At 40.7% G+C, this 25,073-nt stretch overlaps 2 long non-coding RNA genes across 2 annotated transcripts in view; one reads left to right on the forward strand and one right to left on the reverse strand.

Moving 5' to 3' along the window:
• Nucleotides 1-210: 210 nt before the first annotated feature.
• On the forward strand, nucleotides 211-10,495 carry LOC144583269 (uncharacterized). Its single transcript, XR_013536971.1, has 2 exons — nucleotides 211-7,725; nucleotides 9,399-10,495. It is a non-coding gene; the product is annotated as an uncharacterized LOC144583269 (long non-coding RNA).
• Nucleotides 10,496-20,370: 9,875 nt separating this feature from the next.
• The window catches only part of LOC140702696 (uncharacterized), a 107,286-nt gene continuing 102,583 nt past the window's right edge, over nucleotides 20,371-25,073 (reverse strand). Inside the window, exon 3 of the long non-coding RNA XR_013536970.1 lies at nucleotides 20,371-24,532. This is a non-coding gene — a long non-coding RNA (uncharacterized LOC140702696). The remainder of the gene's footprint in view (nucleotides 24,533-25,073) is intronic.

Raw genomic sequence — 25,073 nt, forward strand, 5'->3', positions numbered from 1 at the left:
TATCACTTTAAGGGAGATCGCTCCCAATAAAACAATCCTTTCAGATGCGATCAGGCTACTGCCTTTGCAGCTGTCAGATTGCACCCACAGTTTACTATTGTTAGACCTCTGGAAATAAGCAACCACTAGACATGTTTCATGGCACACTCACAAACCTAGCTATGCATAGAATAAAGTGTATAGTGGCACTCTGGCACAGAACAAGGCACAGCACCAGCACCGCCAGAATATTGCATTGGGGTTGCCACACCATATGACAGCTCTGATTTTTTTTTTTTAAATCAAATTCTTAGGAAGATTCCGAATACATTGAAACATGTTGGGGCCTCCTACTGGTAGCTGCAGTGGGGCAAGTGAAAGAGATATAAATCATAATTCAAATGTTACTGAGCAAAAATGGAAGGGGGCTAGGCAGTTAAGGTGAAATTTCTTCTAATACTGCTGTTTCATTATTGGAAAGGTATACGGCGTCCACTTGCTTCAAGGTATGAATTTTGCTGGAAGAGAGGAGCCTAATCCTGGTTGACATATGCAGCCATGCAAACGTAGAACTGGTGCTATGTATAGTATATAAACTTACAGTCACTTTAATTTTTAATGTTTCAGTAAAAATAGCCTGTCAACCTGTTTTTCATTTGAAAAGTTTTCTGAGCTTTGGCTGTTCACCAAATTCCACTGAGAAAGTAACTTTTATTTATGTGCAGGGCAATTGTATGCATTTTTTTCCTTGCTCAGAAACAAGTTCTACTGAGTTCAGTGGAGTTTCCTGTTGAGGAAATGTGTTTAATGTTTCATCTGAAACCTTAAAAAAAAATCACTCCATTTAATAGTCAGCTCAGCTGGTGAGTATCACTAAGACCTTTGCCAAATAGGGATGCTGGAAAAGAATTGGGACATATCAGCATACTTAAAGGAACCCTGAAGTTTCCAAAATCTTTTTTTAAAATAAAGGGACAAAAAAAAAAACCCACCACACAATAAAACATCCAAGCAAGATGACGGAACATGCGTACTAGCCATGGCATATAGAAGCACAGTTGGGAAGCTCAAACAAAATGTGGTTTTGGCAATGGAAGAGTAGAGAGCCCTGCTTGGAAGACAAGTTTGGTTGGACCCAATGTAAGAGCATTACTTTTAGGTGAGAGTACACACAGGAAGGTCTGCATGGTTGAAGCTATGGTTTTTCCAGTAATAATGTATGGAAGTGAGAGCTGGACCATAAAGAAGGCTGACCGCTGAAGAATTGATGCTTTTGAATTGTGGTGCTGGAGGAGACTCTTGAGAGTCCCCTGGACTGCAAGGAGAACAAACCTATCCATTTTGAAGGGAATCAGCCCCAAGTGCTCCCTGGAAGGACAGATCCTGAAACTGAGGCTCCAATACTTTGGCCATCTCATGAGAAGAAAAGACACTCTGGAAAAGACCCTGATGTTGGGAAAGTGTGAAGGCAAGAGAAGAAGGGGACGACAGAGGACCAGATGGTTGGACAGTGTCACCGAAGCTACCAACATGAATTTGACCAGACTCCAAGTGGCAGTGGTAGACAGGAGGGCCTGGTGTGCTCTGGTCCATGGGGTCACGAAGAGTCTGACACGACAATGACTAAACAACAACACACAGGAACTTTTTGCTGAAGTGTTCACTTCTAAAGTTATTGATAACAGCTATGGTGCATGTGTAGCTTCAACTTGTGATGGTGGCCAATAGAGGTGATAAAAGCTGTTGTGTTATAAGGAAAGGAAACTGGGAGCAGCAGTTGTTCTGGGGAATTGAATTCCCAACCTCTGGCTTTGCAGCCAAAGACCTAAACCACTGAACTGTCCAGCAGTTTTTAAACCCTCCCGACTCAAAGACTAGTGGGGTTATCTTGGTTTTTTTTTAAATGAGATGGCTATACACTAGGGGTAGGTAGAATGTAGGCTGAGAAATATTGGTAGACATGAAATGATCAGCAAGGATATCTGATTGCAATACAGGGATAGCCCCAGAGTGAATCCACAAGTGTTCTACAAACAAATACTAGTAGGATGTCTCTTCTGTTCTGGTATTTAGAACAAATTCTGAGGCTCAGAAGTCTTTAATTATGAAGCCCTATTCAGGCATTCATTATAAACTAGGTAGAATACTCAAGTGTAGAGGGTAGGCCCTCTCCATCTAACATCACTTCTGTTGCTATCCTACATATGGAAGCATAGAGGGAGGGGCTGCCCATGGATGGCTCTGTAGGGGCTCCCCCTGGGAAATAAAGGTCATGACTCACATAGAGAATCCACATTGATAGTGGAGTTCTTCCCCTTTGGACTCATCACCTACTAAGTACAGGAAGGCACTGAAACTATGGATGGAGGTGGTGGAGCTAGACTAGTTCCCTCTAGGTATGGATATTTTATGTAGTCTATAACACTTGAATAGGGCTTTAAATGTGTGTATCTTTTGCATGAGGTTCTGAGGGTGGATTTTAGGGTTGACAACAAAGTGGTGCCTGCAAGTCTGATGTGGACCCTTCATTGCTTTATGCACCTCCTTTGGGCTGCAGGTCTTTTTTAAAAAAACTTTTAAAAGTTTTATTAAATTTTTACCCCACCCACCCCCCAGACAAAGTCTCCTCGGGGCGGCCTACATACATAATAAATCATCACAGAGACATCATCATAAAACATTTAAAACATTTAAAACAATTTTAACAATTATATAAACCCTTGCCAAGATGGGGTGATTAAAAAAAGAAAGAAAAAGAGTAAAGATCAGTTAATTGACTGAAGGTCTGTCAAGATACTAGAACTATTTCATTGTAGGAGTTAACAAACCCAGATACATCTTTCCCTGGGCTCCTATGTCAAGTCCTTGATTTCTATGGAATGGCTAGCTGGGCAAGCCATGTGCTCTTTTTACTTCTCTGTCAGCATATGATGGAAACCTCCATTTGACCAAGGCAACATGACAGAAACCATGCTCTTACCAATGAACATGGTAAGAGGGGGGAAACCAATGCAATGGGACTGCTCAGAAGTGTGAAAAGTGTTAGGCAGAATTCTGGGGTTCCACCAGGAAAAGTATGATTATGTCATAAAATCAGAAGCATATATCTTTTCCCCCTTGATAGAATCAAAGCCACCCTTTTTAGGATTATACTATATGACAGGCCATCTAATCTACACATGGTAAAGCTTCCATTACCTCTTCGGTTTTATAGCTGCACAGGCTCTTATGCCTTGATTATTTGTACCTGCTTTGTGTGTGTTCAGTGTATTTGTAAACCAGTTTTGATGAGTGCTCCTATGCCTCTCTATTAGTACCGAAATGTTCCAGTCTGGTATTCATCAATTTTAAAAAGGATTTTATGGCTAAATATCCTATCCAGGTGGACAGACGTCTGCATAGATTGGGGGTTTAAATGCAGTAAGATGTCCTTTGTCACTGGGACCAGGTTTGATTTACGTACACAGAGCAGATACCACCATTCAGGGGTCTGTTTTCGGTCTCATTCCCTTCAATTAAAAAGTACAACCCCTCCCCGCCTTTTTCTTCCCTGTACGATAAAATTATAATTTGCAGTGGTCTAAATCCAGCTGTTAATCTCGACCAGAACAGATTCACTGCATCAATAAGAACATAATAAAACTGCATACTAAAGAGAGAGTTTCTGCTGTCCTTAACTGATGAGCAGCCACCAGCTTTCCTGAATAGTAAAGTGTCCACCCTGGACTGTTGAACAATGTTAACTTGCACTGTGTGTCTCAATTAGGAGAGATAATAATCTCCAAAATGGTTGGAGACAACCATGTTTTTTTTCCCTGTGGAATGAAACCCCCATCTTCCATCAGATAGACAGTTTCCCCCCAGTGTACAGAATCTCTCTGTCTAATTGTCCAGTTTCAGGCAAAGAAAACCATCCCTTTAAAAATACTATGGCTTCACTCACTTCCGTTTTCTGTATTCACTAACAAACAGCATCTTAGCATCTAGTGACAACCACATTTTTGGCCACTTCAAGACGCAGCAGTCTGGAAAGGTTTATTCTGTTTGCATAAAGGGTGGCATCTTCTGAAAGCCAGTGGGATGTAGTGGATTGAAGGATGAGGACTCAATACATTGAATCGTTGCTCGCCAATTTAAAAAAAAAAAACCTCACTGGTGGGGGAGATGGCACTTGTAAAGCTACCCCTCAAGTGCCTTAAAACCCTATTAGAGTACTTATAGCTTGGATGTGACTTGATTTTAACAACGTAAGATCTTTTAAAAATAAATAAAGAAAACTGAGTGGTTCGAGAATTATATCCATTATATGGACACCAAATGCAAGACCCAGCTGGACTGTTCCCCCAGACTCATAGGCTGTCAAATCTATCTTCGTGATCATGTAGTTGTGTAAAATATGATTCTCTCCCCCCCAATACTGAATTGTTTGTCCAGGCCTGCTATTAGTAAGGGCAGTGATTCAGTATTAAGCTATAAAGAAAGCAATTAATAAATAACCATAATAAGAGTAGTAGTAGCAATAATTATGACTTCTTTATCATCATCATCATCATCATCATCATCATGATTATTATTATTATTATTATTATTATTATTATTATTATCATCATCATCATCATCATCATCATCTTCAGATGAACAGAAATGACACTAGGGGAATTAAAAGAGGAGATTCAAAGACCAATTAAGGGTTGCTCACAACTGCTAGGAAGTAGAGAAATGAACAGAATCTTTAAGTGACACTTCGTGTAACACTGGAAAGGATCTCTGCTGAAGGGGTGTCTCTCAGGTGTAAACATTATGGTAAGCGCTTGACCATGGGCAAGGTTACGGCTGAATAATATGATGTTATATAATGCTCCTGTATGGAACTGGCAATTTAACTGTGTTCCAGCGCTAAAGACTGTAGGGTAGAACTAACCTGCTATCTATAATCTCTCCAGTAATAAAGTCTCTGAAGAATGGAATAAACAATTATAGATTTAACTATGAGATTGACTATGCTTCTAGTATTTGTATTTGAGGGAAGAATATGTTAGGAACTGTGGTTTCATTGACAAAAGCTAGAAAAGAACTCAGATAAAACTGCAATATTTATATAGTATTTTCTTATATCCTCTGGCAAAGCTGACCAAATCCAAAGGGATTTCCTTGGCAGAAATTCTGTTGCAAATGGCCGATGTATGGGCCCAGATTAAAACAACTTTAAACTAGCTGTGCCTGCATTATTATTTCTAGTATGCACTGAAAACAAAGACTTGAGTGAGTGTGGTTACTTGAAATGATTTGTGAAACTGCATTCTGCATAGAGCACTGGTGGATCATCTGGATTTTTGTTCTGTGTTCCCTCTCTCTCCCATCCTGCCTTCCTAGCCGTTGACAAGTCATTGTCTTCTAGCTAAGACAGAAGGAGTTTCTTTGACTTTTGCAAGATCACCCTTCATCAAGGTTGTAGCATGTTTTTTCAGACAAAGTTGGAGGAAAGAAGTAGAGGGGTTAGTATTTATTATGAAGTGTGCAAGTCATATTTACAAAACCATAAAGTGGAGTAAGTGGAAGGAACAAGGAAGTTAGGAATGGCGAAAAGTGCTATTCGGTCAGACTACACTGGTACCTAGTTGAGCTATTCCTCGAAGTGCCTGTTGAGTTGCAAATTCACTTCCCTTCCCTTCCCCAGTCAGTAAAAGTGTTAAAGGACAACATTGATGGAGGCTTTGACCTGAGACACACACACACACCCCATGTCTGGTCCAGCAAAGCAGAGGAAGGGACGAAACTGACGGAGCTGCAGACTCAAGAAGCATTCTTGAACCCATGGCTCAGTGTGAGGGGGCAAAACTTTGGGGAAGCAACTTGCCTGATGTCTGAAAGCTCAAGGATCTGGTCTGGTAAGCTGAGCAAGCCAGAGATCCCCCCCCCACTCCTTTGTTAAGATGACCAGGTGTTGGGAAGGACTTTCAAGATTTGGACACTTACGTTTACAATGCTGACTTCATAAATGAGGCAAGCATCTTGAGCCCCATATCTACTTGTAAAAACAGATCTTGGAGCCATCGCTGCTCTTAGGTCTATAATTCTGAGCATTTCAAAATGTTGGTAAAGAAGAACGATCTCATAACAGGAAACTTTTACTAATGAGCCAGCCCTAGGTACAAAATGCCAATTCAACAGCCTCCCTGATTAGTACTCTTTGTCACAATCTCTCTCTCTCTCTCTCTCTCTCCACCCCTCCCCCACCTGTAGGCATCGCTTCTGTACTCTTCTTCCCTCACCCCCTAGAACTGGGACAAGCAGTGGCAGATAGAGGAAATGGAAATGCCTGAGCATGTAATTCACTACGTCCCACACTGCGAGTAAATGTTGACAAGACAGAAAGCATGACGTGAAGATCAAAGAATTTCTACTGTGCATCTCTCTAATCCTGTCAGTTGTGTGGCAATGGAAGGAAATCTTTTCAAGGAGAGGGTTTTTTAGTTAAACAAGTGCTCATTCTCTGAGTTGGTATGTTTGCCATCAGTAATGGAAGACAGATAAAGCCTTCTTTACCAACAGCACCAAGCTCTTCATAAATTTGGGTTGCAAATAAAATTGCCGCTGGATTTCTATGTTATTTCAGGACATAGCAGCCTTTTGCTAGGTATCGGGCAAATGGTAGAGCATTTAGGGACAACATGTTACTTTGGAATCTGTCTCAATCCAAATAGGGTGACACCCTATGGCAGTGCCTCTTTGCCCCTTTCTTTTCCTATTTCATAATGTCATCTGGGGGGGGGGATAACACATTGTGTCCATAAAACTATTTGCTCCAGATTTTCAAGCAAACAAATTTGCAAGTGGGCAAAGCGAAACCTAAAATGGATGTCTGCTCACATCTGCAAATACCTTTTTTATGGATCCTGACCATGTAGGATTTCACAGTGACCTTGCCTCCCACAGAAATGCAAAGCCATAAAAGGCTGTCCCCTCAGGTTAAAAGGATTAGCAATAAAATTTGGAGAGGGTAATCCTTTCTTGTCATTTATCATGATTTCCTGTGATGTAGGAGTGGCATAATGATTTTTTTGAGATTTTGTGGGAGATATTCAGAAGGCCAAACTAATCTCAAAACCACTTTGTCTTCAAAATGAACCCTTGACATTGTCAGGTGGGGGCTACAGCAGGCTTTCTGAGGCTAAAGACGTATGGGAAATATGCACAAATAACCTTTGCTTCACCCGTTTGAAGGAAGTTAAGAGAATAACTCTCCCTTCCTCTGTTCTGACAAGAGGTTATGGTTATTAGATAAAGTGGAAGGAAATGAGTTCAGATGGCTACCTGCTCTATGAAGTGCCAGAAATTCATTTAAAGCCATGTTGGTGGATGGGGGCTGGGCTGGCAAATTGTGGACATAAATCAACAGAGGAAAAATCGAACATTGTTATCCCGCATCATCTTCTGGCTTTCCAACAATACAGGAGAAATCAGAGTTTATGCTGAATTTGCCCTGAATAAGTTGTTTTTGCTCAACTGACTTTGCATGCTGTGAAAGAGACTCTAGTTTCTAAATCGCTTTCATTCTCTCAATACTCTCCCAACACTGAAAGTGCCTATTTGTTGAGGGGTGCCGTCGTTGCCTTCAACTTGAATGAAACCACTTTTGCTTTGCATATGTACATTCTGCTGCTCAGCTGACAGGCTGGTGAATGAGCACAGGCAAGGAGCTGGGCCTACTGCCCCTCAGGATGGTGGCAGCGGCTTCAAGTCAAGGTAGGGAGGCAACAGGGGCAGTGAGGAGGGAGAGGTGGGTATCCCGTTTTTCTGAAGCAAAACGAACCATGGGGGGGGAGTTCATGTTTCATTTTGGCAAAATGCGATCCCTAAACCAAATCACGAACCGAACCACAAACCAGCCCAGTTTCCTCCCCCATCCTCCTGATCTGTGGTTCACTTCTGCCCATCTCTGCATGTGAGAAGTTGCAAAGGACTGGAAATGATGAGAAGAGCTTTCCACTTGCTCTTTGAGTAAGAGTTTCCTATAAAAGGAACTCTGTGTACATACTTCTACAGCAAGTGTAATAAGTTACTGGCTTCCCTTGTACTGATCTTGACAGCTTGGAAAAGTTACCTCCTGGGAATGCAGTTCCCAGAAAATTCACAGCCAACATGGACAAGGTCTGTTGATATAAGGATGATGAAAGATCAGGTGCAGTCTCTTTAAGTCTTTCTCTTGTGTATGTGTGCACGCACATGCATGAGAGAAACATACATCACTCGTCTTAGAAATGTAGGCAGTTGCCAGAATTGCTGTGTAACTTCCTTCAGCACTTCAGTATGAAGAGATATATTGCACTAGATGAGGAAGCATTAAAAGCAACCCATACATCATTTCCAAATAATAGAATTATGGTTTGGAACTATCATCTCACAACGCTACCCCCCTTCAGGCTTTGGCAGAAATCACATAATTTTGTTAGGCATTATATGATGCTTTTGATGCTCATTATGCTTATATTTTATGTATACTACTCACACATGTATTCTAAAAGTCCTTTGTAGAATGTCAGGGTGGGCAGACCACGTCAAGGAATGTCAAAGGCTTTCAGCAGTCAGGAAAGCCATCATCCTTAATGGGAAAATATTTCATGCTTGCACTGTGTCTGCCTACAGGAAGTTTCTATGTGATAAGGAGCAGAGAGAGAACTGGGATAGTATTTATTTAAAATGCCTTCACATCTTATCAGTGTCAGCTTTCTTTTGCTGCAGGATACAGTTCTTCAAAAAAATGTTACGAGATTAGATTCAGGCACGACAAATGAGTATAGATTTATGTAAAGTAAATGAGAGAACTCCTGCGGTGTGAAAAGGCAAGCTTCTTTTCCTTCCTTGAGTTTTGGACTTTGTACATCGGGAGAGAAACCCCCCAAAAGGTAAAGGGGGGTGAATGAATGTGGTCATTCTTCAATTAGTAGCAACTCACAATTGGGAAAAGGCTGTCTCACCCTCAACTTGGGGGCAACCCCCTGCACGGACCATGAGCTGCCCTCAACCATAGTAGGTTGTGTTGTCATGACGTGTTGATGGTCCATTAAGGCATTACCACTTTTTCAGTGAACATATTATTATGGTGCACTTTCAAGTGAAATCTTTATTGTGTAACCCTGCTGCTTCATTCATGGAGTGTAAGACATAGCCTTTCATTTTTTACATTTCAGTGTTTTCTCATTGCTTCTTCCACCTGCTATGAGTATCTGCTTGTGTATGATCAAAAAGTGAAGAAATGCTGTCTTAATTCTCCTATCTGTTGAATAAAGAAGTTGTTGAGTGGCCATTCTTCCAGAGGACATATTTAACCTCATGCAATACTTTGGAGGAAACTGTTTACACAACATTTGTGAGCTCATTGGCACATTAACTACAAAAAAGCCTGTTTTTCTTTGCAGACAGCCTTAAAACTCCTCATAATGAAGTCTCAGAAGCGGAAGATAGATTGATTCCACAAAGGAAGCCACAACCTTAAGTTTACAAAACTCATCAGGGTTGCTGAAGACCCGACATTTTGGAGGTCACTCATTCATAGGGCCACCATATGTCAGAGATGACTTGATGGCACATAAGAACAACAATGAAGCCTCAGCTCAAGAAATCAACATGACAGAATATTTTGATCAGTAGGGACACTGATGTCAGCAGCTACTTCCTGTCAGTTCCCCTCTTCTCTCTGAACTGACTTCCAATCTACACTGTAGCTTATTGGGACATAGGGGCAAATGGATTTCCCCAGTAACAATACATCACTTTGAGTAATCCATCACAAAATGCAAAGTACTTTGGGGAGGAGCATGGTCTTGAATGGGCAGCAAATGGCACCCAGTAGCCATTTGCTGTGCAAGAGACCTACCTCTCATAATAAAATCTCCAAGGACAATACAAATCTATTGAGACTACCTGCATTTTGGACCCTTCTTGGAGAACATCATGAGGACTTTGTCATGACGAGTGTCTTCTCTTCTAAATATAGTGTATATCACTAGTGCTAAAATGGAACTGAGGTACCCAGTGTGGAGTAGCAGATAAAGTAATGGGCTAAAACTCAGAGAGACTGGGGTTCAGTTTCCCTGCTTTGTCTTGGAAATTCACTGGAGAAGAGGAATTGGTAAAACCACTCCGTAAATACCTTATTTACCTTGAAAGCCCTATTAGGGTCACTATAGGTCAGTTCTGACATGACAGTACATAACAACAAGGTAAAAATATACACAGCAGTCTTGGTGAGCCCTGGCCTTTTCTTTGCTTTAATCTTGTTGCTGTTTCCAGACAGAGGCCGCTTCTTAAGAGTTGCAGCCAGCCGCTGATGCTCCCGTGGCTGTTGGGCATGTTCCAGAGTCACTATGCTTCCTGTTTGACAGGCCTCTCAGTGGGCTGGGTCATGTAAGGCACTCACAGTTTCCTGACTTGATTAAGGATAAAGTTTAAATCAATTGTAATGGCCTCTGTGCTGTACCCAAGTTATCTTTCCTAATATATTTCTTTTCATTGATGGAAGCTCATTTTTATTGCACCCCAGCACAATCAATCTTTTAATTAAAGGCAGTTTTTTCTCTAGATACATATCTTTTTCACCCACTACAGCTGGGGGGGGGGGCAAGCAAAACAATGCTGTCAGCAGTCAATTAGAGAGATAAAACGGAGAGATAATGCTTCTGAGGATCCACAAGAGTTCAAGATGCTTGCTTTGCTGTGAGGATTTCTAGGTTTGGGTGAGTGTTGTGGGCTGTGAGCATTGCAGACAAAGTTGTTAGGGAGGCCCAGTCTGTAGTCTGCCTGGGTTACAAAACCTGAGGCCTGCCATCTTTTCGGTCCCAGGACCAATTTGGGTTGACTGGAATCTCTCTCTCTCTCTCTCTCTCTCTCTCTCTCTCTTGCTTTCAATCTCTTTCTCTCTTCAGACCAGATACATATATATGAACACTTCCTGCGCATACACCCCTGAGTGTAGTTCCTTTCCTAGTAGTCTCCGCTGCGACGGTCATTGATCTGCTACAGAATAAGGATGTTTGAAGAGTCTGCTCTTTGCAATCTCTGATACTGAAACTGACCTGAGCAGCTCAAAAAAAAAAAATAGTTATGGATCCGTTATCACTCATCCTGAATGTTTGTGCACAGTTCTTCAACTACTGCGCAATTCTTTGTTCGACAAAAAGAAAGAAGACAGAAGGAGGGAGGCAAGAAAAAAAGAGAAGTGCTTAAAATACATTTAAAATTGTTATTTTGAGAGACAGTAAATTTAGAAAGGCATTTGGAGAAAGAAATCTGTCTAAACATCCACACCGAAATGTGTATTTTGAAAGTAACCTTTTGTGCATCTCCTTTAAAAAATGGAAATGGAAAGGAATGAACCTTAAGGTAGCAGATAAAAAAATGAAATGGAACCACCATAAATAATTCTATACACATTCCCAAGGATTCCACTTTTCGGAGGTTCACATGGACCTTTCCTTGTGCAGTCTAACTGGCTGCTGAGAGACAAGGTCTACTACAACTCATGGAGAGCTCTGTGGTTTAGATAACTGGCTGCAGACCCAGAAGTTGTGAGTTCAATTCCCCACTGTGCCTCCTTGACTGGACATGATGATCCATAAGGTTCCTTCAGCTTTGCAGTTCTCGGATTATCATTATTATATTAGGCCAAGTGTTGATCTTCTTTGGCTGGGGCCACAGCATCTGCTTATCCTCTAAATCAAGAGGCAGATGCCAAGAAACACACAAACAGCATCTAGTTATGGTACAAATAGTTACGTTATGTGCAAATGGTGGCCTTTTGCATCCCTGCGTGTTCAGCTCATCATTCTTGCAGGAAAATACCTAAGGATTTTGTCCCTAGAAAGCTGCTGGTGGTTGTTTTTGTGTGTTCCCCACGAGCTTATGTATGCTTGAGCCTGCTTGTCTGTCAACAGGGATGAAAACAGGTTTGTGGGGAATGCCTTTTGGTTAAGGTGACACAAGAAATAGAGATTCGACATGTGTTATATTGTAGCTTATAAAAAGTCAATGTCAATCCACAGTAGCTTACATGAATGTTTATTTTGGTGCATTGTTTCTCCCACAAACTTTGACGTCGGAAAGGTGAGAAACATAAACAATAACAAACATCTATATGCACATGCAAATTAGCAAGTCATCATCTTTTTTTAAATGTATAGAGACCTAGAAACCTGCATTTCTCTATTTCAGTTACTCTTCATGCATCATTAAAAACAGACTTCAAATACCCTTCTGTTAAAGGTGAAGGTAAATGCACATTAATTGGATGATGATTACAATTAATCATCCTTCATTTGCAGCATGGAGCAGAGTGGAGTGGCAGAGACTCATTCAGATCAGGATACATAGCACCCAAAATCAGCCAAATTATTTTAGCAGATGAGACAAACGATCCAACAGTTATCTCTTCCCACGACGCTGGTAATGAAAATATAATACTACCAAATTAAATAACTAATAATTTGCTTCCCCTTTGGGATGTACAAAAACAGCTGGCTGAAACAGTTCCCCTACTCTGCCTTAACAATAGGGCTGGTCCTGCAGTGTAGCAATACACTGTTACTACAGTAGCACTAACATTGCTGTTTTAGTTGCTACTGTAGTGACATTGTATTACTCCACTGCTGTGTTTGTTCTGCACTGTTAATCAATTTTTCACTTCTTTTGAAATCTGCCTGGATAAATGCCGATCCTGGATTTTGCTTGATTGTCTATGAAGTAGCCTACAGCTAGTTTTTCTGCAAATAATACGCCATGATTTGATAATAATCTGAATTTTTTACCCATTTTCTTTACTGGTATTAGTTATACTGAATGCACTCAATTAGAGGTCTAAGTAGATATCCATCACAGTGTACAATGTTGGCATCTCCACTATTCTGACTGAGTTGCTCCTGACTACATTCTTTGGTATCATTGAGCTTCCAGAAAAGGTGCCCCTCACAACCAGGGAGGGGGTGATTGCATGGGGAGCTCTTAGGAGATACTAAAGTAGCACACCTGATGATGACATTTTTGGGGAGTTTTAGTCCAAGAACATCTGGGGACCCAAGGTTGGGAGCCACCGTCTCAGGGAGTTGTCTTTCGAAGGGCTCCATGTCAGCAGTGGGTAATGCTGAAACCAGAGCCAAACATGGCCAGACCTAAAGGATTGATTGATTGATTGATTGATTGATTGATTGATTGATTGATTGACTGACTGACTGACTGACTGACTGACTGACTGACTGACTGACTTACTTACTTACTTACTTATTTACTTACTTACTTACTTACTTACTTACTTACTATTTGGCTTTTATACCACCCATCTAGAAAAATCTACTCTGGGCAATTTACAGTCCAAAAAAAGCAATAAAATTTCTGTGTATTCGTGAAGGCTTTAATAAAATTTCTCTTTAATAAAATTTCTCTTTCTCTTTCTGACAGTTTCTCTTCTTGTTGTCTCCCCTCTTTCTTCCTCTAGCTGGCTGCTTGGGAAGGGACAGGATGCTCTTGAAAAGGCTTGAATTAATAATGTGCAGATGGCTTCTTGGCTTACACTAAGGGCTAAATAAATGCAGCCCTAGGGAATCCAGTTGCTGAATCTTTCCCATAAGGGTGAAGTCCATTTACCCAATTGAGGATATGTCTGAATTAGACATGGGGGTATTTGTATACAAATACGAATACCCCTACATGGATGGACATAAAGAAGGTCCAGCCCCCTGGGGCCAGACTGTCCATTCACCTTCTGCTGTTGCTGTGGGCTTTGCACTCCCTTCCTATCGCTTCCTCGCGGTTGATTAGCCACTCCTGGCAGGAGGCGGGACAACAAGCCTCTCTAATGTGTCTGTCCCATGTTCTGCACTGAACTTGGCTGTTACGATTAATGAGTCCGTGTTGCTCAAATGAACTTCCATTCTTGTTTAGTGCTGTGGTTCATTAGAAATTTCTAATAAGTCTTCTCTCTGTTTTTGGTGTCCAAATTCAAATTACTTATATTAACATCACCTTTCTGAGGCATGTTTAATAAGCTGACATTATGTGAAAATATGTTTTAACACCCTTGAAAAGCAGATTGTAATGTTATTTTAAAATTACTAGAAGTCACAAGTGGGTATTGTGCACATTGTAAAGAGGAATAAGAAACACTGCGTAATTCACTGTTTATAACAGAAGCAGCATGATGTGCCAGCAAGTCAATTCTGATTTGTGGCAAACCTTTTCAGAGTTTTCTAGGTAGAGAGTACTCAGAAATGGTTTAATATTCCCTTCTTCTGGGTGCATCCTGTGCAACTTGCCTAAGGCTACATAGGCTGGCTTTCCTCCCAAGAAACACAGTGGGAAATCAAGCTTCCAAATGCTTGCTTCACAGCCAGATACCTAAACCACAGAGCTATCCAGTCAGCTGATACTGTTTATATAGGTTTATACGGGTTTGTTACAATAACTCTAGATGACATCTTTCTTCCTAAATTATTTTCTGCACATGGCTGTTAATCTAACTTTTCCTTCATTCACTGTTATTATTCCCTGACATCTCCCTGCCCACCCTCCTTTTCTATTGTCTTCCAAAAGGCATAGGTCATTCCTTCCTTCAGCTTTGCTCATGGGTGAACAGTTCCCTCCTCCCTCACTGTCCTCTCCTGAAATAATTATGAGGATATGTGAAGCTTTGTTGACATGTGAATCATAGGGCAAGCTCTAAAGTGATGTTTGCCTTCCTTCCTCAGGATATCACCTCAGACCCAGAAGTGAGCTACTCTGCCTCAGTTATTCCCTGAGGCAGAAATCCTATTTTCCTATCTTTGTAATTTTATGGCTATTTCTAGTGTCACAAGAGACAGCATAACTTTGTAGCAATATTTTAAGCAAATCTCTATTTTTGATTCAAAATATTCCCTTAGAAAAAGGAAAACTACATCCTGTAAGAGCAGTGATATCTGATCGGAATCCTGGCGCACTCCTACAGGAAAGGACAGCTTGCTGTGGAATTCTCCTCTCTTTCAATATACAGCAATACTCACAGGTGTTCTTGCTGTCATCACATCATTTCCCACCCCTACTCTGTGTCATACATGAGAAAATGTGCAACGTGAGAATGGCACAATATGAGGACATTAGATTAACTGCACATCCTGGGGTGGGAAAATCCCCCACTGGGACTGCCATTTTCTGTAGCAGCCCCAGATTGCTATTACAGTGGCTCACAACCAACCTAGTAGGATGATGCTTCACAGTGGAGTTAGGCTGTTGGCCGATGGCTGTTGTCAAGATACCAGTTGGGAGTAACTCTCCGGGCTCCCAGAGAGAGTCTTTCTTAGCCACAGATTAAATGATGGACTTTCTCCATGTGGAGTAGGTGCTGTATTGCTCAGCTCAGGCCCTCCTACCCAAGGCAAGTATATTGTTTCATATAGCTTAGAAACCAAATGTATACTTTGTTTGTAAGGAAGAAGTGGAACGTGCCTGTAAAGAAAGAAGAAACTATAACCCTGAAGTTATTTCAGTCACCTCTTTATGGACTTCTTTGTTTGAGACCTGGATAATATGGTGCCATCCATATAGCCTGAAGGAGGGTATATATTGCCTTGGATTACAATTACAATGTGTAATGTTTACAGGGGAAATGAGGATCCTCCTCTGGTCTTGCATTGTGAGCCATTTGAAGCTGTTCTTGCGAAAAAGATTGTCATGTTTTTGTTCATTAAACAGAAAAAGACTTCCCCTCCTCACGTAATTACTCTTCCCATCTGAGGAAGACATTATCAAAAATCTGCACAGTGTGTATTGCACTTCTGGGGCGGGGGTGAGTTGCTCTTACTGTTTGCCTAGTAAGGGTCTGAGTTATGGAACTTGCAAGGTAAATAAATATAGGGTTACTTTTTTTCAGAATCATATTTCAAACTTTACATTGTAGTATGCCCCTAAAATGTCCTACAAATGGCAAATGAAAGCCTTAAAAAACATTTCAGCAAGATTTGCTTGTTTACTGAGCTGCCAAAATACATGAATTGGGGTCCAACCTACATGCTATATGGAAGGTTTATACTGTATTTAGACAAGATCCTTGAACACACTTTCGTTAAACTGAAAGCAGCTACTGGTGTCCTGATTGGGGATGTGCACCAGGAAGGTTTAATTAATTTCAAATTTAATTTATTTCAGGTTCTTGCCAGGAGGGTCAGTCATATTTTAGTGCTCTTTCTTTCATTAATCATGAAAAGGATGGGCTCTTGGGGGGGGGTGGAGATTGTTTTCTTTCAATTTTGTTTCTGGTGCTAGACCAAATAAAGTGCTACAAAACACTCAAAAACGTCTCTAAAATAGCAGGAATAAAGCAACAGACAATCATCTACTCCAAAAGAAGGTGACAAGAAGAGTCCATGAGAAAGAAAAATCTATAATCACCAGACCTACGCAGGCACTAACAGTACTTTGGAATTCACATTTATCATCATATCACCATCCTCCTCTTCCTCATTAGTTCATTTGCAGGAAATATACAGATGACAAAAGGAAATCATTGTAATGATTATCATCATCAGACCGATGTAGTGTGGCATCATCATCATGATCATTGATTCATCATCAGTGTTCATGGCAAGAGGTTGCTAGTATCTGCTACTATCCATACCAACAAGTTCTTCTCAGACCACATGGGTAACCTTTCGGGTACAAGACAGGATGCTGCCTGGCCTCAGAAATGGGTGAAACAATTTTGCATACATGGATTAAACAAAGGGGATCTGAAGGAGAAAATCCGAATGAAATCTGAAATGTTCAGATTCCTCTCTTTCATTAAACTGAATGATTCAGATTTCAAAGGTCTCCCACAAATCAGAGAAAGCACCTGAAAATGAAAGGAAGAGCCTCTTTTTGTGTTATTTTTCATTTACGAAAACCTGAAAGTCCCATCCCTCATCCTGATCTCGATCAGGATTATGGAAGGGGGAGGGAGGAAAGCCAAACTGTTTCCTCCCTGTGCTCTGTGTGTGCAATCCAAATGGGAATGAGTTGATAGGAAGTTGCCTCAGAAGATCCAAAGGTGTTATTTCCCATAAAATGTCTACTGAGATCTCCCACTAGCATTTATAATCCTAATTTTATTACTTCACAATACAAATCTTACAATACAAATTATCCTGATCAATAAAGCTCCTAGGAAAGCTGCTCCACATTTCCCAGCACTTCCTCAAACTCACATTACGGGCTTCATGAAATATCCCTTAATCTGAGGCTGATCAACTGTAATATAAATGTACGGTGGTCTTGTTTTTCTCCTCGCTACACAGTCATTAAAAATATTCTTACCGTCACGAAATGTATTAAATTCAAAATAGGGTGCTCAGAAAGGGAGGCATTTAAAATTTAGGAAAGATCATGTCAGTCAGTCTTTCTAAAGCGGCAAGTATGATCTGCAATAATATAGCAGATCTTGCATGCAAATAAAAGTTATTCTGAGCTACGTCCCATTTATTGCAATCTCTTTTGCGTTGTCAAAATTCCGAAGAAGTAGATAAATTTTCTGCTGCTTCTTTCTTCAGCCTCCTTGAAAAACTACTCTGGGTGGCTAAAGGTCACTTAGGAAGAACTTGGGAAGTTTTATAGGAGCCTCCAGGATGTGGGGAATTCAACAGCAATGGCTTCCCTCTCCTTTATCATGAATGGGAGCCTCTGCTAACTTGCCACCCATTCCAGAAATGAAAAGAGCCCTTCTGTATGTAGGATGGGCTATTCTAGATCCAAGCCACTCACTTTACAAACTACATATTTGTGAAAATTGTATGAAACGGCCATTGGGTGGTTTAATTGTCAATGTTGTTGTAATTTCCCTGAGGATACCTTTTAATTTAATCTGCAGCTTGTGCCTATTCTTGTTTAGAAGTTGAAATACAATTTGAAATGTAAGATAAAATCGAGGTTAATCTAGTGTCTCTTGCATTAATTAGCATGGATTAGACACCAGTGTTATGGGAGGAGGGAACTAAGCTGCTTTCCCTTTTTATTATATACATTCTGTGAAAAGAGTGACTGGAGCAAGTGCACTCTCTGGCAACTAATCTGCATTCCTGATCTTCTCAGCAGCAACAAATGCATATTCCTATGTACAGGTTTCAGTTCTCCTGCTTCATGTCCCACCATTGGCAATGTTGAAAAACAGAGATGGAAAAGATATCTGGACAGGGTCCTAGCTACACACCACATATGACTCACAAATCATGGAAACTACCACTACATCTTCACCATATTAATGCAACACAAGTGGTGTGACTGAAAAGAGATGCTGACATGGTATTTAGGGACGTGGTGGCGCTGCGGGCTAAACCGCAGAAGCCTGTGCTGTAGGGTCAGAAGACCAGCAGTCGTAAGATCGAATCCACGTGACGAAGTGAGCGCCCGTCGCTTGTCCCAGCTCCCGCCAACCTAGCGGTTCGAAAGCATGCAAATGCAAGCAGATAAATAGGGACCACCTCGGTGGGAAGGTAACAGCGTTCCGTGTCTAAGTCGCACTGGCCATGTGACCACGGAAGATTGTCTTCGGACAAAAATGCTAGCTCTATGGCTTGGAAACGGGGATGAGCACCGCCCTCTAGAGTCGAACACGACTGGACAAAAATTGTCAAGGGGAACCTTTACCTTTTACCTTGCTTAAATACTGAGGGCCTCTCAGGCTGCAGTCAAACCAGGAAAATGTTCCCTTGTTCTAACGATATGTTCCATGCCTTTGTTGTACTGCATCACAGTCACGTCGTACATATACCTGAACAAACGTCCCAATGTATTTTATTTATTTTATTTATATATTTGATTTATACCCCGCCCATCTGGTCTAAAAGACCACCATTTTAATATTACCAATTCATTTTCTCCTATTTGAATTTATTTTCTCTCTTGTTTTATGGTGGACTACAGTTCCTTACTTTCATTAAAAAAACAATACATAGATATGTCGGGTATGGGTTCCTGTTTGGTAAATTTTCCTCTGTTGTGCCGGCATCTCTGAAAGAATGGACCCAGTATCCCATCCAGGGCTGTGTCACTTGCCAGACAGTGGGTAGAATGATGCAGCACTTACCAATGCCCTGGCATACCTGGCCATTGACATAAGTTCATCTATGAATTGACATACTGACTGTGGATTTTTAAAAAAATTATAGAGGACAGCTGCACAGCAGTAATAATGGATGCCTTCTCTGGTGACTTGGCTTTGGAAAAGAATCAATAGGACTGCACACACGTGTCATACCACTAAGGAATGTATCAAAATGCCATTGGAACAAAATAACAGGAGCTTCCTGGTAAGGGGGGGGAGGAAACACAGTTACACCACTGATTGGATAAATTATTTCATAATTCCTACAATGATCTTCCAGGGTTATGACTAGGGAACATTTGCCTTATGGGGTCACACCCTTAGCTAGGTTTCTCAAGTATATATTTCACTGTTGCCACAATAATAAGAGGTAATTTATGGGGAAGTTTCTCCTACCTATTGATACCTAGGGAGTTTGGTTTTTTTTAATCAGCATGAACTTAGAAATGGAGAAAGGATAATCAGATCAGATCATTAAAAAGGAAAATGAATTACTATCTGTCTATCGCATTTCTTTTAATTTCAGATTAAGGATCTTTACAGTTGGTGATAAAAGGGCACCATGCCTTTTCAAAATGTTTCTGCATGTGTCGACTCCTTTCTGCCATGCTTCCTTAGTTTGAGAGCTTTTGCTGGTTCAGCAATTCTCCAAACTGTGGGTAGCCACACAGATAAATAGGACAAAGTTATGCCCCTTACTAGAATGCATTTCTTCAGACTTTGTTCCTAACAGAATCACATTAAAAAGTTTATTCCTCCTGAGACCATACTGCATATTTCTGCATTATTGAAAATGTTGGTTTGAAAAAGTGAAAGCAACACACATACGCACAAACCACTTTTCTACTTGTTCATTTCAATGTGTGAAGAAAAGGGAAAATATGTATATTACTATGTTGCCCTCATGTCTGTGAATTCATATCCCATGCTCCACAATTATCAGTGTCCCTTGCAACCATGCTCCAAGCTACATAAATAGTCGTCACATACAGCGACATGCAAAACAAAATGTGGCTAGCACATTTGTTGGACCATTACCATCTCAAAAATGGATTAACTTCCAAATCCCTGAGGAAAGCTTGAGAGGGTAGGAGAAAGAGAAAAGTTCGAAATTCACCCCAGCTATATGCTAGGCTGCAGAAGAGTATACATTTAAAGAAGTCTAGCAAACTTGAAATGTGGACCCTAAAGGCCATCCTCTGGTCAGGATGATTGTTGATCTTGTTTGTTTCCCTGGCTCCATAAGCTCTGCAGTGCCCTGCCTGAGGATATGACTGTTTTTCAGATTTTAGTGGTCTAATGGACTCCCAAGTATGGTGTCATGGATAGAATGATGGACTAGGATTCTGGAGAACATGGTCTGAATCCCTGCTCAGCCATGAAAACTGAATGCGGAAGTGAAACTGGTAAAACCACTCCTTAGATATCTCACTTGAAAGTCCTGTTATGGTTGCTGTAAGTCAATTCCAATTTGACAGCACAAAACAGACACACAATAAATGTATTGCTCACCTATGGTTTGGGATTTTGCACAAGAAACACCTGTCTTTTTTTTTCTTTTTTTGAAGAAAACACTTATCTGATAGTAGTCCCACTCAACAGGAGAGGCCATACTACTGCCTACGCTCATACAGAACCACATTGCTTGGAAGCCTATTCAGAGAGCAGGCAAATAGGGATATCACAATGAGCCATCGTTTATGTTAACCATAGTTTGCTGTTTAGTCTATTAATTGTACCATACCGCTTCTTCCCCATTTCTGTTTCTTTTTCTTCCAATCCTATTGTTGTAGGTTCAAATACTATGATAAGCCATAGTTCAGATTATGAACCATGAATTATAAATGAACGATGGTTCCAGATTGGTTTGTGTCTAGTTAATAGACCATGGCTTATGAGCAGAGACAAGTTTGTGAGCAGAGACACTGGAATAAACTAGCTTTCAGTACCCCACACCACAATTTGTCATGACATGAGCACAGTCCATCCTCAACAGGAAACATTACAAATTCCTCCCAAGTGTTTTTCAAATAAGTTTTTTTCAAATCTGCAGTGATTTCAGCTGCATCTAATTTCCACACATGTAACATAGAAAAAGCAGAGGGAAAACAGCTAGTTCTTAAGTAATGCTGATGAAAGTCAGTAGTGTCACATAGAAGGATGTGACAGAGTATTTGGTTTCCTTCACAGCTGAGTGACTTCTCCATAAACCTTCTGCATTCTGTTCCAAAACACAGCATGCCACAGCAGCACACACTTGTAAGAAAACAAAACTATTGTTTACAACAATCATTACCTTCCCCATGTACTAAATTTTTACAATAGATTTTTTTTCATTGTTTTCTAACACTTCAAAGGCGGGTTATGTTTTATCATGTGGTTTCCTTGTCCAAATGACTTTTAGGAAATACTGCATGTGTGTTTTAGACAAAAGGAGAAACAATTGCCTTCTTCAAGACAAGGTATCTCAAGTCCTTTTACTTCTACTATGTTATTTAGAAGAATTTGTTAATCTATGGCTTTAGGAATGCTGCAAGCATCGGAATGTGACTGTTACTCTCTTACGTGTCTTGAACACCTGTTGGGGATGGGGAAACCTCACTGCGTGTTGCACATGTTTGTGCAACGTATTTAATTCTTGTGTTTGAATTATGGGAAATTTTTGGCTCTCTACATGATATTGACTACAAATCTCATAATCCTTTAGCATTGGCTGCGCTAGCTGAAGCTTCTGTAAACTGAAATCGGAAACCTAGGTCTGAAGCTTCCATCCCCTATTCTAAGTGAACAATGAAACAAATACTTTCACTTTTTGATTATTCAGGCTGGTGTTCTGTGGTGTTTCCCCCCTTTCACCATAATTGCATTTTATGATTTTAAACTGAAATATATAGCAGGATTAGAACTATGGTGTCCAGATGGATGAGAATTTCATTCTGGTTTGTTTTTTAAAAGAACGTGGGGCCACCTAAATGTCAACCACTAACCAATCCATGGTTACCCAGTAAGTATCGCGGGACGTGGTGATAAGACGGCAATTGAGTGACCAGAGTAAGAAGGCAATTAAGTCATCGGATGAAGGGATTCGTTCCTCCTGCTGCACTGCTGCTCTTCTGCTATAACTAATGCAGGGGTGGCCTTTATTTTACACATCTAGGTTTTGTTGTACAATGTCATTCTTATGTGATGGGGGTGGTGGAGGTTGCCAGCCCAGTTAAGTCACCTATGCCCCCAAATTAGGATCCTCACCTCCTTTTCCCAAGAGACTCCTACCTAAATGGGTTTCTGCTAGAGCAGTTAGGAATCTGCTGGTTAGATAGTAAACTAGAAGAAGAAATAGCCACAAGATCCCTGAAATCCAGTAGGAAGCCACAACTAGATTAGGACCATTGAATCAGTGGGGATTTGGTGAGTCAACACCTGTGTAAGGCCCATTAATTGAATGGGCCAACTCTACTCACAATTTACTACTTAATCTCAGCTAAAATAACTCATTTCCTTTACTTTCGTATTCCACATTGGGATGCATTTTATTATGTTCTCTGGATTTGAATAAAATATATCATTGATGAATTTCAATAGAGAAGTATAGTACACACTTTCTTAACTGTCTATGAAATCACAGATTTAAGAAAATTGAAAATAGGCATGGGTCATAACTTCATTGACTGCTTAGTATGCTCCTCATTGTAATCTCTAGTTTTTTGATATGGGGAGTGCCAAGTTTTATATGGGGTGCTCCTGCTTCCAAACAATTGTGCTTCAACAAAAGGCAATTGAAGATTCACTGAGGAATGGCATTCCTTTGCCCACAAAACTGGAAGAAGATAATGAACTTGATATCCCCATGTGAAATCTGATACTAACACACCTCCAGATAGTTTTACAACTTTATAACCTCCAATTTAGTAATTTAAATACAGATCATAAAGCTTCAACATCTGGTCATGATGATTTCCAGTCCTTTCTGATTCTCTCCTTGTGCCCCCACCTACACCTCTCTTGTTTCTAGTAATTTAATGGTTTAATAAAGGCACTGCCTACCCCTGTTTATGCATATTGTACAAGAGCCACATAGCTTCTTCTTTTTCTTTCTCTTTTTCAGATTTAAGAGATTCCCATAATGGGATGTGAGATGATGGTTGTGGAATCTGGAACTGAAGCCAGGCATTCCCAGATGCAACCAAAAAGGCGTGATGATTCCCATAACGATATACATCAATTTCGCACCTCTGCGAATTAAGTGGCGAAATCTCTTTTCCCAGTTCCATGCAAGCGAATTAAAACATGGATCACAGGAAGATTCAGAAGGGCTGGGCACAGGCCATGCTGTTTTCCCCCTTGCAGAGTAATCTGCAAATGGATAAACTGGTGAAATTTCAGCAAATTCTGATATGGTTCCCATATGCTTTGTGTCAGAGGCATCATAAATCTCATTTCATTGTGTCTGTTCAGTATAACTTTATTAGATAGCTTGCCTAATTACTCCTTAGTGAGAGGGGAGGTTTTCCGAGCCCCCCAGAGAGAAGCAAAGCATCAAATGATATCTAGCAGCTCATCCCAGCTGTACACTTTACTAAGTCCAGATGTGGCAATAAAAGAAGGGTTGACAATAGTAGGCTGCCTAAGATAAGAGGGGAGGGAATGACATGTACAGCATGTTTCCTTATTCCTAAATCCTGCACATGGCTTTTAATGACCCAGGCACGACCCCTCCCAACATTTATTTGCATCTTAATCAGTGCTTAATTGTAAATAATACAGGATTGGCCGTGGATAATGAAAAACAGTTTAGGAATTCTTTGAAGCCATTCCATTTTTAAAGGGGGATAACTGAAAATAGAACAACAACAAGCGAACAACCCATCAGCTGTGGACCTAATCCAGCCAAAGCAAATACCCTTCTATTCCCCACTAATTTTAGTTGCATACACAACTAAGTCTTTCCAACTGAAACCAATGGATTACAGATGCAGCTATGCATCCTAACTTGGAAGTGGGTCTCACTGAACATAACAGAGTTCATGTCTGAGTAAGCAGATTTAGGATTGCTGTACTGAGAGCATTTAATTGAAGTCTCCAGTAAAGACTTGCAGCTTCACACTCGCTTTGGGTTGCCTTTGTCCGTGCATGATGATTCCTGCTACACAAAGAAGAAGTATAGTGATGCTGGTTGTGCAGTGAGTAGACTAATGGTTGTACTTCTTGCTTTGAAGGAATAACATTGTGCTCTTTGTGTGCATCTCTTTACTCAACAGAGGATGTTAGACAGAGAAAAGGAAGCCACCGCGCAGTGGTTCCCAGTCTTGGGTGACCCAGATGTTCTTGGTCAGCACAGCTGGTGGCGAAGGCTGAACCACTACTATAGAGGAAACAGCAGAACTTGACTGTGAAGAACTTGGGAGTACCACTTCAGGTGACCACTCATGGAGGCTGAAGATGGCCAAGCCAGCCCTGCAACAAAGACAAATATTTAATCTGCCTTGGTTCTAATTACAGATGTGCACATTTGTGGTTCTGGACTTCAACTTGTGGAATTCACCAGCTCTTGATTTGTTCAAAACTGAAAGGGCCACCTCCAACCATTAGACAAAATGCATCCTTTTGACGCAGCTGATGTTTGGTATCATGAAAGGATAGCAAATTATTAGATCCTTCATTTATCCATACATTTTATAAAATTAGGAAGCAGGGGGTACCTCTGGGATTTTTGGTTTAGGCTGCTAAATGAACTTGCCTTGCCTTTGTGTCTATACCTTATAGCTGTGATCAGAGAAGGCAGTGCTGTTTGGTGTTCTGCCTCTGGCAGCAAAATATTTTGGTCTTCACCAGCAGCTCTTAGTACCTTTCTAATGGACTAAATGGTTCAAGAGTGGTATACTGAAGGACTGTCCTTCTCCACATGAAGATCTATTTGGGTCTTCAAAACAAGGTTCTTCCTTGCATAATTATATTGTTAACTGCCCAGAGAGTACTTTACCATTACAGGGTGGTA

The sequence above is a fragment of the Pogona vitticeps genome, chromosome 1 (genome assembly GCF_051106095.1).
Source record: "Pogona vitticeps strain Pit_001003342236 chromosome 1, PviZW2.1, whole genome shotgun sequence".
NCBI classification, from domain to species: domain Eukaryota; kingdom Metazoa; phylum Chordata; class Lepidosauria; order Squamata; family Agamidae; genus Pogona; species Pogona vitticeps.